We start from the raw sequence: 17558 nt of genomic DNA on the forward strand, positions 1-17558 counted from the left end.
TGCAGAAGGGCGGTACATTCTGCAGAGGTAGTGCGTGTTCTGGGTTTTCTGTAGACACAGATCTGCTATGATAGGAATAACAGGTGCATATCAGTATGCGATTGGAATGGCGCGGCAATGGGAAACGCAATCCAGAGCTGGAGTAAGCTGGAGAGTACGATTCTTCTGAGCAAAATGTTGAAACTATACACATTCATCATTTTATTCTGGCAGTATGTGGATCAAATGCCATGACGCGTCCAGCCGCACTGAAATCGTGCCAACAATTTGGTCCCGGCAGCACAGACGTGACGTGACTGATGCTGATGGGAAAGGACTGCTATCGATATCGACGTCGAACCGAGCTGATTCGCAGCAGTCGGACGTTTCTCAATGTTGAAGACGTTAACACAGCGTTTCTCGAATAGCTACATGATCGAGGGGCGAACTCCTATCGTCGAGGATCTGAAGGCTTCCATACACTCCTACCGTTGTTTAAAGAGACTTCGCGATCACGTTGAAAAATAGTGCACGTATCTGTCTTTCCTTGAAGTGTATTTCAGCATTCAATGAAAGTTGTTTGACCTGTCATAATAATATGTAACTTACGTTTTGAAGTCCCCTCGTAAGTTTATGGTGATTCAAGAAACAGTAGAGAGAAGATATATCAGGGACAGACGGTTGACAGACTACGCAAAACAGATTGTGGAGGCTACTGGCCATAGAAATTAAATAATTAGCGCAAAATAGGAAATGGTGTAAGACAGCACCGAAAGACTAATGAAACACAAGGCTCAATAATTAACAACTGCATCTGTTACGTTGTTATGAGACAAAACTTGTCCTGGTTGCCAAAGTTCCGTTCGTGAACGTGGATTTACGGACAGAATGCATTAATGGATTTTGTTCATTATATGGCCACGAATATCGTATTGAATGTTGTTTTGGCTGACATTTATGTACCTTTCCTCAGTTTGTGACACATTTTGTCAAATCAGAGATGAGTCTGACATTTCAATGATGGTAGGAAAGATACTGCTGTATTGCTGAACGAATATCACTGATAAATACTTAATGTTGTGTCGTAATTATATTACCAAACATATATATTCAAAGAATGTAACATTACCGATGAATTCCTCAATTACAAACCTGGAAGTATGAATCTCCACTTATATTGTAAATAATGAAACATAAATCAGCCGATCGAAAATCTAGTACAAAGTCGGAAAGGAACCAAAGTGGTATCTCAGTTGGTGACAATATTAAACGAAGGTTGGCAGCAAAGTAGGGACAATTACATTCTCGATTCCAACGCTCTGAGTCACAGTTAATTGAAACACATTGGTAACCTGACTGCTAATATTATTGAGTAGCAGCTGTGGCCGATTATTCCGGAATGCCTGCAACTTATTAATATTATTCGTATAAGTTTTTTATTTGAAGGCTGATATTTGACTCTTTGCGGTACGTGGTATCACTCAGAAATCAGCAAATTATGCTTCCGTAAGGCATTTGTTTAATGACATATTAATGAAAACTTTCGTAGCATTCTGCTTTATTAGAGACAAGGCTAGCAACTGCTACTTCGCTTATGTAGATTATATGATCTGTATATATTGTTTTTGTTTTCTTTAAATCCTAGAATATTTGATTTACCGTGGCTCTTCCAGTCTGGTTTGTGAATACCAGCCAGCAGAAAAATAATAATAGATAATGATAATAGTAAGTGATCAGTTTAAAATACAAACTTTGGGCGCTTGACAATGGCTTTTTGGGTAAGGTTGGTTCATGGTAAGTTTGACCGTGAGTGATTTTTCTGAAAATATTTCTTTATCGGACTTCGTAGATTCAATAACTCCAAATATTTGACTTGTGCTGGACCAATTGTAACACGGAACCTATAGCCTTGACAAGACCCCGTTTAATTGGAAGATACGCATAAAAGATACGCAGGATAAAATAATATCACTGTATTTACAAAATATTATACGAAATTAAATTACACAGACACTTACATTAATTCTGATGCTTTGTGCAACTGTGAGTACGAATAGTGAGATTGCCTCTCAGTAACATAGAATTATGGCTGTTTGCCAAATAATTATCTGCAGCGATCGCAGATATGCGTCCGATCTGGACGGATTCAAGAACAAAAAAGGTGCTGTCTTCTCGGCAAGACAACCGAACTGCGTAATTATTCTAATGTTTCAGTGGTTTCACGCCACAATCGATACAACCCCTTATACTAATTAATATCTTAAGTAATTCTTTATTTATATTGTGATCTTATATACACTTTTTATGTTGTTCGCGAACTGCATCATCGTCTAAACTTTCCACGCTAAGTAAGGCCACACAAGCATGGCCTTTGCAAATGTACTTCTGACCAAAAAGCGATCCTGGTAGCTTGAGTCTGAGGCCCTTGTTAATTCTGACTTTTGAGTTTCTGTGGTGATATTTCCATAGAAGATTTGATCCCCTAATACTTATTTCTTTATAAGTCAAATACCAATTTTCATATACTTTTTTAACATAATGAAATATTTTCATAAAAATGTTCATCCCGTTTTTCTCCCCTTAGGGACTAAATTTACAAAGACACTGAAACATATTTTTTATTTCTAACCAAGAAACCAAGTAAACATTTTCATAGATTTAGCTTTAAAAATGCTTTTAAAATGAAATACTTTCATAAAACACTTCATACCCCTATTTCACCCACTTAGAAGTTGAATTTACAAAAACACTGAAACACATATGAATTTATTTTTTATCCGGGGAACCAAATAACAATTTTCGTAATTCTCTCTTCAAAATTACCTTTTAGCGACATATTTTCAAAAAGCCTTTCGTTCCCTTAGGAGTGGAATTTCTAAAATCTCTTCTTGAACAAGGTCTACAGCATAAGATCACCATCCTTTCCGAATTTCAAGTTTCTATTCTTAGTGGTTTGTCAGTCAGAAAATTACCTTTTATGCATGATTTTAGAGGTACACAAAGGTTCGCGACGCTAAGTATGGAACATTCTGCTAGGTCTAACAAATTATGCGTAAACGATGGATCAAGAAGAACAGTTTCATTACGAAATTTCTGCTGCACCCCAACGAAGGACGTAATTTATCAAGCGCTCTAGTCGAAGTAGGTATAAGCCAATTAGCTGACACTGAGTGAAGCCCAGTTAATTAGTTGCTCCGTACATTATAAGAAATAAACGCTTCATTCAGCGGACGATCGAGCGAACCACCAAATAAACAGTTCGTTGCAGATCGATCTGAGGACGTTTAAAGCAACAGTAAAATATTTTTGTTTTCTTTCTGCAGCGTCAGGTCATGTATATTGCATCATCAACAGTTCCGACTTCTTAGGTCACCCTTTGATTATATGTTTGAAGAGAAACTAAAAAAAATGAAAGTAATTAAATTAGTGATAAACTAAATTACTAGCTAACCTCAGATTCCATAGAGACCTACATGGTCGTTTAAAGCAACAATAAAATTCTTTTATTTTGTTTCTGCAGTGTCAGGTCATGCAAATTGCGTCATTAACTGCTCCGACTTCTTAGAAGGTCATCTTCTGATGATCTGTTTGAAGAAAAAGTAAAAAATGAAAGTAGTTAAAATACTGATAAATTAAATTACTAGGTGATCTCAGATTCCATAGAGACCTACATGCGCTTGAATGTTTTAATCATTAACTCGTCGAAATACTACTGTAAAGCCAAGTTGCGGTAAGAGGCGGGTCTCTAAATTTGATGCGTATTTCATTTAAAATGTGATTCAAAAGACGTTTTGTTCCAGACACGTACAGCTTTCTTAAGTGGTGCCTTGTGAATGTCACTTTCATAATGCGTCAGGTCACTGGCATCTACTTTTGTAAGACAGTGTGTAGGACTAAGGGTAGGGTAACAAAATTCCATCAGCTGGGAAAATTATTCAGTTGTTCAATTTCTACCAGCAACGGAACGTTGTGCTCACGAAACGCACTGTCTATAATGTGAAACATAACAGTATAAGGCGACTGTAATGAGTGAAAAGAGAGTGAGACGCTGTTGTCTTGGACCTAAGGACGAGTAAGCATTCACAACTATCACAAAGGCTCTGCTGCCTTGGATCCGAGCACATGCAAGCACTCACAGTTAGCATAGAGGTGGGGGTCTCTGGCCAGTCCGATTATCTTGTAGCGTGTTTGATTGCAGACGTGAAAGAAAATCTTTCAATAATGACAGAAAATTTCTCTAGCATTTGCAAAATATTCTGAAACACGGCTGCTAGGAATCATGACTGGAAAATTTGTGATCTTCGTGGATGATGGGTGACGGTTGTCCAAAAGAGATATTCGCAATTTCAGTATACAATTCATGTCCATTACATTTTAGTATACAATTCGTTAAAATTCTAGATAGCGAACTTTATGCAACATATGTGAAGAAATTAGCTCCAAAATATCAACAACGGTGATTGTGTATAAAAAGGACACAAGCATGCATTTTCTTAAACCATTAACAAATCCGAAATTTTTCTGTGTTCACTCATTTCTTTAAAGGTGGAGTTCTAAATCTGAACCCCTCGTCCATATAGGAATTCTTGTTTAATTTGTGTTTATTAGTCAACGTACGGTTGGTTACTAGATGTGGTCGTGTTTCCACCAAGTTCCATTCCAGGTCCTTAAATGGTAAAGTTAACATTCGATTACATGTCTCATTTCCTGAACAGTAGACTGTGGAATAGTACAATAGCTAAATAACTGCTGTTAGCCTGATGTGAGCACGTGACGTTCTGAGCAGAAAGGAAAGTCGTGGTAATACTGAGTCAAGTCGACATTCAAACGTCTGTGCTCCAGTTTCCACGCCTTCAGTTCTTTCATTATGTGAATATTCAACCAACATACATTCTTTACAAATATTCATTTATAAATAATAAGTGTTGTCGAGTAATGAAAATAATCGTACCCAGTCATGACTTTTTCCAACTTCTCCTTTGACTTTTGTTCCTAACATTTGGCCCTTGTCGTCGATAATCTTTTATAGACCAAAGAATATGTGTAAACTGGAAGGAAATTCCATAAGACGCATCCATAGTTCTCTGCATGTACCAATTAGAAGTGTCGTAAGTAAAAGTATTCACCTTGACACCCCAACAGGACTCGACACGTTCGGTGGATAGTCTGGTAAGGGGGAGACTTACCACTGAGACATCCGTAGAGCACTAGTGAACTGTCTATCAAAAATTGCAGAGGCTGTCATCCTATCTGTGCAAGATCTAATCGATATAGTGGGAGTAGAAAGGGTCCCAGAGAGGATAAGGGAGCAGTCCATACGGTTGCATCAATACCTACACCTCAGAAGCATTCAGAGACACCTGTAAATGGCCGCACTAGTAGCCACAAAGTCTTCATAACAACAGGTACGGTGGAGGCGACTTTACCCATAGCGGCTATGAGATCACTGGTTCATGATGTGAACTAAACACAACAAGAGCAAAATGTATGGATCAACACAAATAATTCCAGTCACCAGCAATGTGCCGGTCATTACTTGAATTGCGTAAAAATAGGAAAGTACTGGGATACCATGCCCGAGATCCATAGTTCACCTGCTGCGTATATTTAGTCCACATAACAATACTAGGCAAAAAACTCAGCTCGTCGTAACCCTGTTGAAATAGATGTAAAGTTAGCAGCGGCCGCTAATTATCTAGTTTAAAACTCTCTCTTAACGCATGTATGCCTTGAATATACGTACCATTCTTCCTTTAACGTCACCAGAAAATAATAAAAAAGGTGGTTTGCTACGTCTGCTAAAAAAGCAAGAAAAATGTTTGTTTCCTAAACAGTTCACCTTACTTTTCCACATAGTCTCCGGTGTGGGATATACACATCATCTAGCTTTTTCATCCCATCTCAAAAATTTATTCCGTCAAATTCTGCAAAATATTTGTTGACTGCAACTATCACCTCCTCGTTTGATGAAATTTTCTTCCCAGCAAGCCGAATTTTCAAGTTACGGACCAGGAAGAGGTCATCTGGGCTAATTCTGGTGAATAGGGTGGGGGAACCAATTCAAGGCAGAAATTCATGCACTTTCACCATTGTTTTTGCTGATCTGTGGGATAGTACATTACACTGGTGGAACTTTTTTTCACACCAAACTTGGCCTTTTTCAGTCAACGCAAGTTTCCAACGATCCAATGATGAAGCATCATATGGTCCAGCTATGGTTCTGACGTTTTCCAAGTAATCTATGTGAATTATTTCTTGGCAACCCCAAAAACAGTGTTCATCACCTTACCAGGTGAGAAAATGGTCTTTGCCTTCTTCGGCGTACTCTAATAAGCCTTTGTACATCATTTGCACTGTCGTTTTAATTCTGGTGTATGATAAGGGACCAGATTTCATCAAAAGGCGCCCATCTCATATATAGCTTCTTCATAGCTAATTGTCCGTGCAGGCTATCATTCACTCCGTCAGTTGAGATGCCTACAGGATCAGAAAATTCAGAAATTTTTATTTCGCGGTCTTGCGTTAACATTGGCGTGTCCCAAAAGCCGTAAAGCGCCGACGCCACACGGCAACACAACGCCGTCGGGTTGGTTGGCACCTCAGCACCCGCGACTCCACGACGTTCCGACTCCGTCATTTGCAGCGTGACCTGCAGAGAGCCTTCGCGTACATCGGACAAAAGAACAGAGGGCGTGTAAATCAGCAAGAGAGGTCACTCACACCACGAACCTTTTTCTGCTCTTGCCTATGTCAGGGGCAGCCAATCAGGAAGAAATGTACCTCCACAGTGCGTGTATTAAGAGCCACATCTACGACATTACGGCAGTTAGACTACGCCAGCCACAAGAGTAATTCTTCTCCGGATCCAGCACCGCCAAACGCACGCCGCCGCCGCCACCGCCTCCGTCAAGGGACCTCGGAACCAGCACGCGAGCCTGTTGACATTCTGCTAGACTCACTTGGCAAGACTGTAGAAACTGTGAACTCGTACAGACTGTCACTTGTTAATATGTTCCAATGTGCTCCACTCAAGGAGAGCGGGGACTAGTTGATAGTCAATTAATAGTGAACGAACTCTGACTGTGAAAGCCTTCCTTTTGTTGTTCCAAGTACTTGAGTTTAGCTGTGAACTTATTTCCCTGTCAAGAAAGAGTTACTAATTTGGTTACTTGTTTATTTTGGCGGTCAACGAAGACAATGTGTGTTGAATTCATTGTGTTCTTAAACACAGAAGATGAACTATATACTCGTGTATTTCTTGTAGAAATGTTCAAAGTTCAGGATACTTCAGTTGGGGACGAGGATTTAATCCAATTGTCTACGCAAAACGGTTAGGGTGGCCTAGCTGTTCTAGGCGCTACATTCTGGAACCGCGCGACCGCTACGGTTGTAGGTTCGAATCCTGCCTCGGGCATGGATGTGTGTGATGTCCTTAGGTTAGTTAGGTTTAAGTAGCCCTAAGTTCTAGGGAACTGATGACCTCAGATGTTAAGTCCCATAGTTCTCAGAGCCATTTGAACCATTTTCTACGCATAAGTTGCAGCTAGTGCCTGCGTTCAGTCAGCTTTCACCAAGGCAACTGCCGCGGAACCTTAGGACCTGATCCAAGAAGATAAAACACACAAACGAACTACTTACTGGTGGACCGACACGCAGCTCTCGCCCAGTCCATGGCCGAGGTTGGCGGACAGTCAGCTCAAGTTTACGGTTCCATCAACAATGTCCGGCCGCCGCCACTGCATGTCTGGGAATTCGATCGTGCTACATGGCACGGGTGGAACAACATTTTCTGGTCCGCAACATCACACCGGAGACACTACAACGTGTATTAGGAGGGCCTTTCTGAAATTATTTTAGTGTAGCGTTGTGAGAAATGAAACGAGAAGATTATAAAATTGAGGCAAGAGTAGAATGGAAAGTGTTGATAAGCATCGCTACACAAGAATGCTGAAGAATGGAAGATGTTTTCGAATAACTAACGAGAAGCCAGTGAACAAATTTGGTAAAAATTTTGGATTCAGCCTGATTGAAGGAAAGTATTGGACGATACGACACAAGGTGTAAGGGTTCAAATGGTTCAAATGGCTCTGAGCACTATGAGACTTAACTTCTGCGGTCATCAGTCCCCTAGAACTTAGAACTACTTAAACCTAACTAACCTAATGACGTCACAAACATCCATGCCCGAGGCAGGATTCGAACCTGCGACCGTAGCGGTCGCGTGGCTCCAGACTGTAGCGCCTAGAACCGCTCGGCCACTCCGGCCGGCAAGGTGTAAGGGAAATAGTGTTTTATCCATCTACAGCAGCTGCAGTTGTAAACATCGGAATGATCAGCAGTCAGCTGCACAAAAGAAATTTTATTTCTTAACCGGTTTCAGGCACTCCATGTGCTTCTTCAGATGGTTGTAAGTATCGCATTATTTGCGGCTGCCAAAATTAAGATGCAGCAGCTGTCGTCATGTAGTTCATAGTGCCTGTACTGAAGTGGTATAAAGAAGTAGTATATGTTGCCCGCATTTTATTGGTGACAGTCTTGTGAAGAAGCTCACTAAATGCCTGAAACCGCTTAAGAAATTAGATTTCTTTTACGTGTGTGGCTGATGATTATTACGAGGCTTGAAGGAAATGCTAATTTGATAATGGAAGGAAATGGGGAGAGGGGGGGGGGGAGGGCAAAAGTTTCGAATGGGGACGGAGATCTCGAAAAAAGTAGGCACGTTCAAATGCACCTGGGCTGGAGTGAAATACGGAAACATCAAAAACGCAACACATTACTGTGCATAATGCGCCCTTTGGTATCCCAAATAGCATCCAGTTATCTAGAAATGGATAAATACAGGTCTCGAAATGGATAAATACACATCCTGTATGGGTTCAAGGAAATGATGATTCTTCCTGCAAAATAGGGGCAACTCTACCTAACGATGGTGGAGATGAAGGGCGATAACGCATATTTCTCTCGAATGTAGACCACAAAGACTCAGTAATATTTACAAACGTTGGCTGTGGTGGCTGGGAGAAGTCCAACAATTCATCCTCTTGCTCACAGATCCGGTCCTGGACTATGCAATCTGTGTGAATAGTGGCACTCTGGTCTTGGAACACAGCGTCACCATTGGGGAACAAACATTTTACAATGGGATGTACCTGATCAGCAAAACTGGTAACAAATTCCTTGGCAGCAATACGACCTTACTGAGTAACGTGGAGCCCATGGACTCCCACTGTATGGATGCCCAAATCATCACCGAACTCCAGTCCGATTTTCACTCTCGACCGAAAGTAGGAAACAGTGTCAGACAAGACTCACCCAACAAATCAACTCTCTTCGATTGCTCCGTAGTTCAGGTCTTACGGCTTTGGCACCAAGTTTTCGTGTCACGGACTTTTTTTTGCTGACAGGGTTTACGAGTGCGACATTGAGTTCTGCACTGACCTTTTGCAGGTCTCGTCCTCATTTTTCGGCACAATCGTCTTCAATGAGCGACTGTCACTGTCATTCAGCACACAGTTTTCTCCTCGTTGAAACTTAGTGGATGATGTTTTTCCGCCTTTCCTGTATGGAGTATGTATCTTCGATATGGTGCCTCTTGAGGCCCCAAACGCTTCGACTCCCTTAGTTGTGGAAGCATCCACCATACGTGTACCAACAATTAGCCCACAATTCAATTTCACTTAGCTCCGTTATAATGCACTCACAACTATACAGAACTCTGTTATGACTGACATTGACACTTGCAACGTACTGAGAACATTACTTAGGTGCCCTCCGTGGTGTATTGCCACTTCCTCGGACGAGAAATGAAAATCAAAAATTAGCTCCAAAATTCGGAAAGATTTCCCCAAAACAAGTTCCAAATTCCATGAAAAATGAACAAGCAAACAAATTTCTGGTTAACACTATTATTTGGATATTAACCAGTAATTGAATCAGGAATCTAATACTTAGTAATTTATTGACATACTAAAGAAAGATAGCATTCCAGTAAAATCAAACCCAAAATCAAAATCATAGTAAATCGCAAAACATTATAATTAAAATTCGCAAAGTAGATCCAACATTCCCAAAGAATACTCCATGTGAGTATTCTTTGAGATTTGTGAGTAATGGCTAAGGATAATTCAATCCATTGTCATTACGTTATGAGAGTTAGCCAAATCAGGTCATACTTTTGAATATTCGTATATGTAGGCGCAATTAGATTGTTTTTTTCAGAATTGATTATTGCGATCTACTATGACACAGTGAAACGATACTTTGACTTCAAATATCACGTTATTTAGAATTCAGATAGAGGACTTGAATATATTAGACAGAAGTGACTTTTAATTAGATAACCTGAAGTTAACATTATTTAGGAAGTGAACACAGATAGACAATTTCATTTGTAATAACTAATAGACTATGGAACTTGGCGATAGTTACGAAGCTTATAATTTATAATTTCCCCCAACACCTGGAAAAGCATCTTCCTCACGTCTCTGTTAGGAAGTGACTAATATTGTGTAATAAACCAGCATATCGTGTCAATTCACGCAGCTTTCATTCAAGTTTTACAATATTATTTATAGAGATAACGTTCTGCGGTATGACTTGACTGAAGCTCGGCGCTTATATAAAAACTCCTTGACGTTAGGAATTAATAACACTGTTACGACTGATTATAGATTTGAGATTACAACCAGTCTATAGGGAATTTGGTGTCGCTGGAACTGATTTGAACTTATCATTAATATTTAAATAGCAACTGATAAACCATCGATTATAAACGATTTAATTACGACATTTGGTGAAGTAAATATCTCGCACAAGTCGCGAGTTCAGTTCATCAATGTTCTGTTTTGTAACGTCGATACCGATACATATGAAATAACATTCTCATTGCTCTACTGCTGAGTGTTAGCCAAGACCGAAGATCAGAAGGACGTTTCAGTGGTCACATACGACAGCACAACCTGCGGGCTTGGCTAGCATCTACACTTACGTTCAAGCATGAATTTCTGGCCATATTTCCATATTTTTGACTAAAGCCTGAAAGTAGCGTGCCGTAGTTTGCGCTGGTGCGGAAACTTGCACAGCACAAATTGGCGTGTAGAGCTGTATCAAGACAGTCTTTCGGCTGAAGACCTCAGTAATAACACAACGAAATGCTAGACCGGCCCTCGAACCCAGATATTTTCTTTTCATAGACATGTTCGTTAGACCGCGGGTTCAGACTTTCTGGCCGGTTTTTCGCTGAGCTGACATCCTGCTCGTAAAGTCCATATTCGTCCTCCGCTCAATTCATTTTAGCGAATCTGAATCAATTAACATTATGTAAATGTTGATAGTAAAATCTCGCTCCTTAGTTGGTGCCATATTCTCTTTAAAACTTCTTCAATGACTGACTTTTAAATCCATCTGTAAGGATACTGTTTGTTACTACACTCCTGGAAATTGAAATAAGAACACCGTGAATGCATTGTCCCAGGAAGGGGAAACTTTATTGACACATTCCTGGGGTCAGATACATCACATGATCACACTGACAGAACCACAGGCACATAGACACAGGCAACAGAGCATGCACAATGTCGGCACTAGTACAGTGTATATCCACCTTTCGCAGCAATGCAGGCTGCTATTCTCCCATGGAGACGATCGTAGAGATGCTGGATGTAGTCCTGTGGAACGGCTTGCCATGCCATTTCCACCTGGCGCCTCAGTTGGACCAGCGTTCGTGCTGGACGTGCAGACCGCGTGAGACGACGCTTCACCCAGTCCCAAACATGCTCAATGGGGGACAGATCCGGAGATCTTGCTGGGCAGGGTAGTTGACTTACACCTTCTAGAGCACGTTGGGTGGCACCGGATACATGCGGACGTGCATTGTCCTGTTGGAACAGCAAGTTCCCTTGCCGGTCTAGGAATGGTAGAACGATGGGTTCGATGACGGTTTGGATGTACCGTGCACTATTCAGTGTCCCCTCGACGATCACCAGTGGTGTACGGCCAGTGTAGGAGATCGCTCCCCACACCATGATGCCGGATGTTGGCCCTGTGTGCCTCGGTCGTATGCAGTCCTGATTGTGGCGCTCACCTGCACGGCGCCAAACACGCATACGACCATCATTGGCACCAAGGCAGAAGCGACTCTCATCGCTGAAGACGACACGTCTCCATTCGTCCCTCCATTCACGCCTGTCGCGACACCACTGGAGGCGGGCTGCACGATGTTGGGGCGTGAGCGGAAGGCGGCCTAACGGTGTGTGGGACCGTAGCCCAGCTTCATGGAGACGGTTGCGAATGGTCCTCGCCGATACCCCCGGAGCAACAGTGTCCCTAATTTGCTGGGAAGTGGCGGTGCGGTCCCCTACGGCACTGCGTAGGATCCTACGGTCTTGGCGTGCATCCGTGCGTCGCTGCGGTCCGGTCCCAGGTCGACGGGCACGTGCACCTTCCGCCGACCACTGGTGACAACATCGATGTAGTGTGGAGACCTCACGCCCCACGTGTTGAGCAATTCGGCGGTACGTCCATCCGGCCTCCCGCATGGCCACTATACGCCCTCGCTCAAAGTCCGTCAACTACACATACGGTTCACGTCCACGCTGTCGCGGCATGCTACCAGTGTTAAAGACTGCAATGGAGCTCCGTATGCCACGGCAAACTGGCTGACACTGACGGCGGCGGTGCACAAATGCTGCGCAGCTAGCGCCATTCGACGGCCAACACCGCGGTTCCTGGTGTGTCCGCTGTGCCGTGCGTGTGATCATTGCTTGTACAGCCCTCTCGCAGTGTCCGGAGCAAGTATGGTGGGTCTGACACACCGGTGTCAATGTGTTCTTTTTTCCATTTCCAGGAGTGTATAATCCAGTCAGTTGGTTGTTGATGGTTGGAGGTCTGATGTCACAGTTACAGGTAGCCTGCACAAATCAGTTATGTTGACCACTGATGCAGCATATACACGGAACGTGATAACCCCTTCAGCATCAACTAAGGCCTGAAGCTGACGCACTGAAGCGGCGAAACTGATAGCTACACAATAAATAAGACTATAAGGACGGCTGTGGGCGTTTTATTTTCTTACACAGGATGAATCCTTTTGAAGACTGGTATAAGGGGTACATTTATTAATCAGTACAATGTAAGAGACTTCTACCGACGTACAATGAATGTGTTTGACCGCTACCACACTGCTGGAGAATATGAAGTTCAAATGGTTCAAATGGCTTTGAGCACTGTGGGACTTAACATCTGAGGTCATCAGTCCTCTAGACTTAGAACTACTTAAACCTAACTAACCTAAGGACACCATACACATCCATGCCCGAGGTAGGATTGGAACCTGCGACAGTAGCAGCACTGCGATTTCGTAAGGAAGCGCATATAACCTCTCGGCCACAGTGGACTGCGAATATGAAGTGACATGTGGTTGTGGCAAAGTATATATTAGCAAAACTGGATGGACGATAAAAGAACGTCAAAAAGCACGAATGCCACACGCGTTTAAGGCAAAATGTAAAATCAGCAGTAGCGGAACACCAATAACAATGTGATCTGGTAATGGACTTTAAGAACATGTGAGTGATAGCCAGAGAAAAAAGTGTTTATAGAAGGAAAGTCATTCAGACGGTTGAACTATCGAAAAACGGCTTCAATTTCAGTAGAGAAGATCGCCACAGGCTTCCGTCTTTGTAGCTATAGGCTATCGCGAAAGTAAACACCCAACCACGGCGAGCGGTAACACAAACAAGTGCCACGAAACAACAGGGGCGTCAAAACAATAATAGAGTAGAACCTCACTAATCCGACCTCGGATGGTCCGACTCCGTGTTTAGTCCGCCTATCCCATTTGTGGTGTTTGTTTGGACTTGTCAATCACTCATCGTCTGTGATACATATCAGACGGTACTTGTCGATGATGGGTGCGGTAGTTAGATCAGTTTTAGTAAGAAATAATTTGCACCTAACTGAATCAGTAAGTGTTACTTTCGACACATGTTTTGTAAATTACTGACATTGTTCTCCTTACATATTTATTTATTTAAAACTAAATTGTGGCATCAACTAAACGTAAACATGTGACGCTTCTATTAGCGGAGAAAACGAAAGTTCTTAGGCAAAGGTGATTGTCTGGAAAACATTGCAGGTAAGATAGGCGTTGCCGTAACAACTGTTAAAGACGGGAGAAAAATTAGGAGAACACTTGAAATTCGTACAATGACGGCTGATAATAGGAAAGAACTGAAAATATCCAAGGAGAACCAAAAGAGAAATTCAAGGCAATACTTTGTGGGTGTGGTTTGAGCATGAGAGAAGAAAAAGAACTTCGTCATCTGGGCCAATCATAAAAGAAGAGGCACTGGTTTTCTATGAAAAATTAGATGGCGACTATGGAAACTAAAAGTTTACATGGAATGATGGCTGACTGTGTCGGTGCCATTCGAAATGTTATTAATTCCAGTGAGAAGTTGTCTGGCGGCGAAACAGCTGCCAATGAATTTTTTTCTAAATTCGAAAACTTAGTTCAAGAGTTAAAGCTGATCGCTGATCAAATGTATAACATTCATCAGTCTGACCTAAACTACAAAATGCTCCCTACAAGAAATTTTGCTATATGAGGTGAGTCAGTTGTGTGTCAATGCAGTACTGTAATAGAGTATGTACAGTTGTTAAAATTTCACTCACAATAACAATATTGTACTGTACAATACAGTCGTATTTTACAGTACAGGCACTACTGTACATTACACTTTTGTAGAAGTTTTTTTTAAGTGTGTCGACGTCATCTTTTCATTTTGATGCTGTTTTAACATGTAAATATATTTCAGACAGCATTTCCAGTCGAAAATTAAAGTTGTACCGTACTGTAATGTGATATAGATAAAAAAATGTTCCTGTGATAATCCGACGTGTTCTGCGTTCCGACTATGCTCCCGGTTTCTTAGGGGACCTATTGGCGAGGTTTTGCTATATTTTGGACTACCCTTCTCTTCCAGTATCTAAAGTCAGCATTTATCAAACGCCGGCGGCTCTGCAATAGTAGCCTGAAGATTCCTCCGGAAATGGGTAGAATAAATAGCCTTTTATAAGTGAACAAAACACTATCTGTCGATAGAATTTAGCCACCCAGATGCACCAGTGGAATTCTGATGAAGATCCCAGCGAAGGGATCGAAACATCGAGCAGTGAAGGAATTTGAAAGAGAACAAGACGCAACCTAACGACCCAGAACATTTTATCATCAATGAAAACTGTGACAAACTTTATTTAAATGTGTTTTACGCCATAACTTCAAGTTCAATCGAAAGTCTGCACTGTGGCGTCTTTAAAGCGGGAATGGGTTCGCCACAAGATACAGGTGCTGCAGACGCCGTGCACTCGGTAGAAATCTGCTTACATTACGGAGATACTGAGTCTGTGAGCTTTTAAGCACCTCGTGCCAATTACCACCTGCGCCGGCGCAGAAAGGCGGCCTCGCTATCACTCACCCACCCCCAACTGCGGCGGAGAAAGCGCTTCACTTTGCGCATTGTCCCCGCCACCCTGTCTGTCTCCGCCATTTGCAATTCTTGCACCTGCCGCAGGGCGAGCAATGGGCCAAAGTGGCTTGTTGGGGCGGCGCGCTTTAATCAAAGGAGGGAAACTTGTGAATGGCACGGCGCGGCTTTGAAAGTCTCAGACTCGGCGTGATGAGGTCTTTGGTTTACTTCTGTCTTCATTTGTCCCTAAAGAGTCTTTGAAACCGCCGGCCGCGCTAATGCCTCCTGATCCCCCCCCCCAGGGCGAACTAATTAGCGAAGTTACGGCACGTCTCTTCGGCTGCGCTGTTTTTGCTGCCAACCTCTAAAGATTCCTACTCAGTTTCCCTTCCAGCGATCCGATACCGAGTACAAACGAGGAAATCTCTCGGTCGCCGATAACGTTCTCTGCGTTTCCGCAACTGCCGAGGTACAAAACAAGAACAGTGTATTGGGGGATCCAAAACGCTACAATGTCGTCCTATCGTTGGAACAGTCGTGTTCATTTATTTATAAGAGCTTGATATACAGGTATTAAACACTTCTAAATACACGGACCGTAAAGTCGTGACATTCACTTAGAGGAATTCTGTCTTGCAGGATGGAGAAAACAACATTATATCAAACTTTAGAAATGGACACAAACACTCTTGACATTTATTTCGATGATTACCAATCGATTCTCAGAGCCACATACCATGATGGTAGGCGGTGGTCGTGAATGTAGCGTGTGTTGTAACTCCATGAAAGTAAACTTTGACTATCGTGAAGTTACAACAACCGCTCCATTCACCACCACCGCCTTCATGGTTTCGACGTTCTTGGAATTAAAAGACCCCTCCATTCGCCGCAATCGCCTATCATAATGGTATGGAAATGGAAATGAGCGTTTGGCGCCGTTGGCTGGGAGGCCTCCTAATGGGGCAGGTCCGGCCGCCTTGGTGCAGGTCTTTTTACATTCGACGCTACATTGGGCGACCTGTGCGCCGGATGGGGATGAAATGATGATGAAGACAACACCCAGTCCCTGAGTGGAGAAAATCCCCGACCCAGATGGGAATCGAACCCCGACCCGTACGACGGCAATAAGTCACGCTGAGTACTCGGTTGTCGGGGCGGACATCATAATGGTATGAGGGTATGAGAATGGTCAAGAACTGACAGAAACCGTTTACCGTCTAAATAAACGGTTTTGCTGTCGAGGTTATTTGTGTACATACACTACTGCCCATTAAAATTGCTACATCATGAAGAAATGCAGATGATAAACTGATATTCACTGGACAAATATATTATACTAGAACTGACATGTGATTACATTTTCACGCAAATTGGGTGCATAGATCCTGAGAAATCGGTACCCAGAACAACCACGTCTGGCCGTAATAACGGCCTTGATACGCCTGGGCATCGAGTCAAACAGAGCTTGGATGGTGCGTACAGGTACAGCTGCCCGTGCAGCTTCAACACGATACCACAGTTCATCAAGAGTAGTGACTGGCTTATTGTGACGAGCCAGTTGCTCGGCCACAATTGACCACACGCTTTCAGTTGGTGAGAGATCTGGAGAATGTGCTGGCCAGGGCAGCAGTCGAACATTTTCTGTATCCAGAAAGGCCTGTAACGACCTGCAACATGCGGTCGTGCATTATCCTGCTGAAATGTAGGGTTTCGCAGGGATCGAATGAAGGGTAGAGCCACGGGTCGTAACACATTTGAAATGTAACGTCCACTGTTCAAAGTGCCGTCAATGCGACAAGCGGTGACCGAGACGTGTAACCTATGGCACCCCATACCATCACGCCTGGTGATACGCCAGTATGGCGATGAATACACGCTTCCATTGTGCGTTCGCCGCGATGTCGCCAAACACGGATGCCACCATCATGATGCTGTAAACAGAACCTGGATTCATCCGAAAAAATGACGTACACCCAGGTTCGTCGTTGAGTACACCATCGCAGGCGCTCCTGTCTGTGATGCAGCGTCAAGGGTAACCGCAGCCATGTGGTCTCCGAGCTGATGGTCCATGCTGCTGCAAACGTCGTCGGACTGTTCGTGCAGATGGTTATT

The sequence above is a fragment of the Schistocerca piceifrons genome, chromosome 4 (assembly GCF_021461385.2).
Source record: "Schistocerca piceifrons isolate TAMUIC-IGC-003096 chromosome 4, iqSchPice1.1, whole genome shotgun sequence".
NCBI lineage: Eukaryota > Metazoa > Arthropoda > Insecta > Orthoptera > Acrididae > Schistocerca > Schistocerca piceifrons.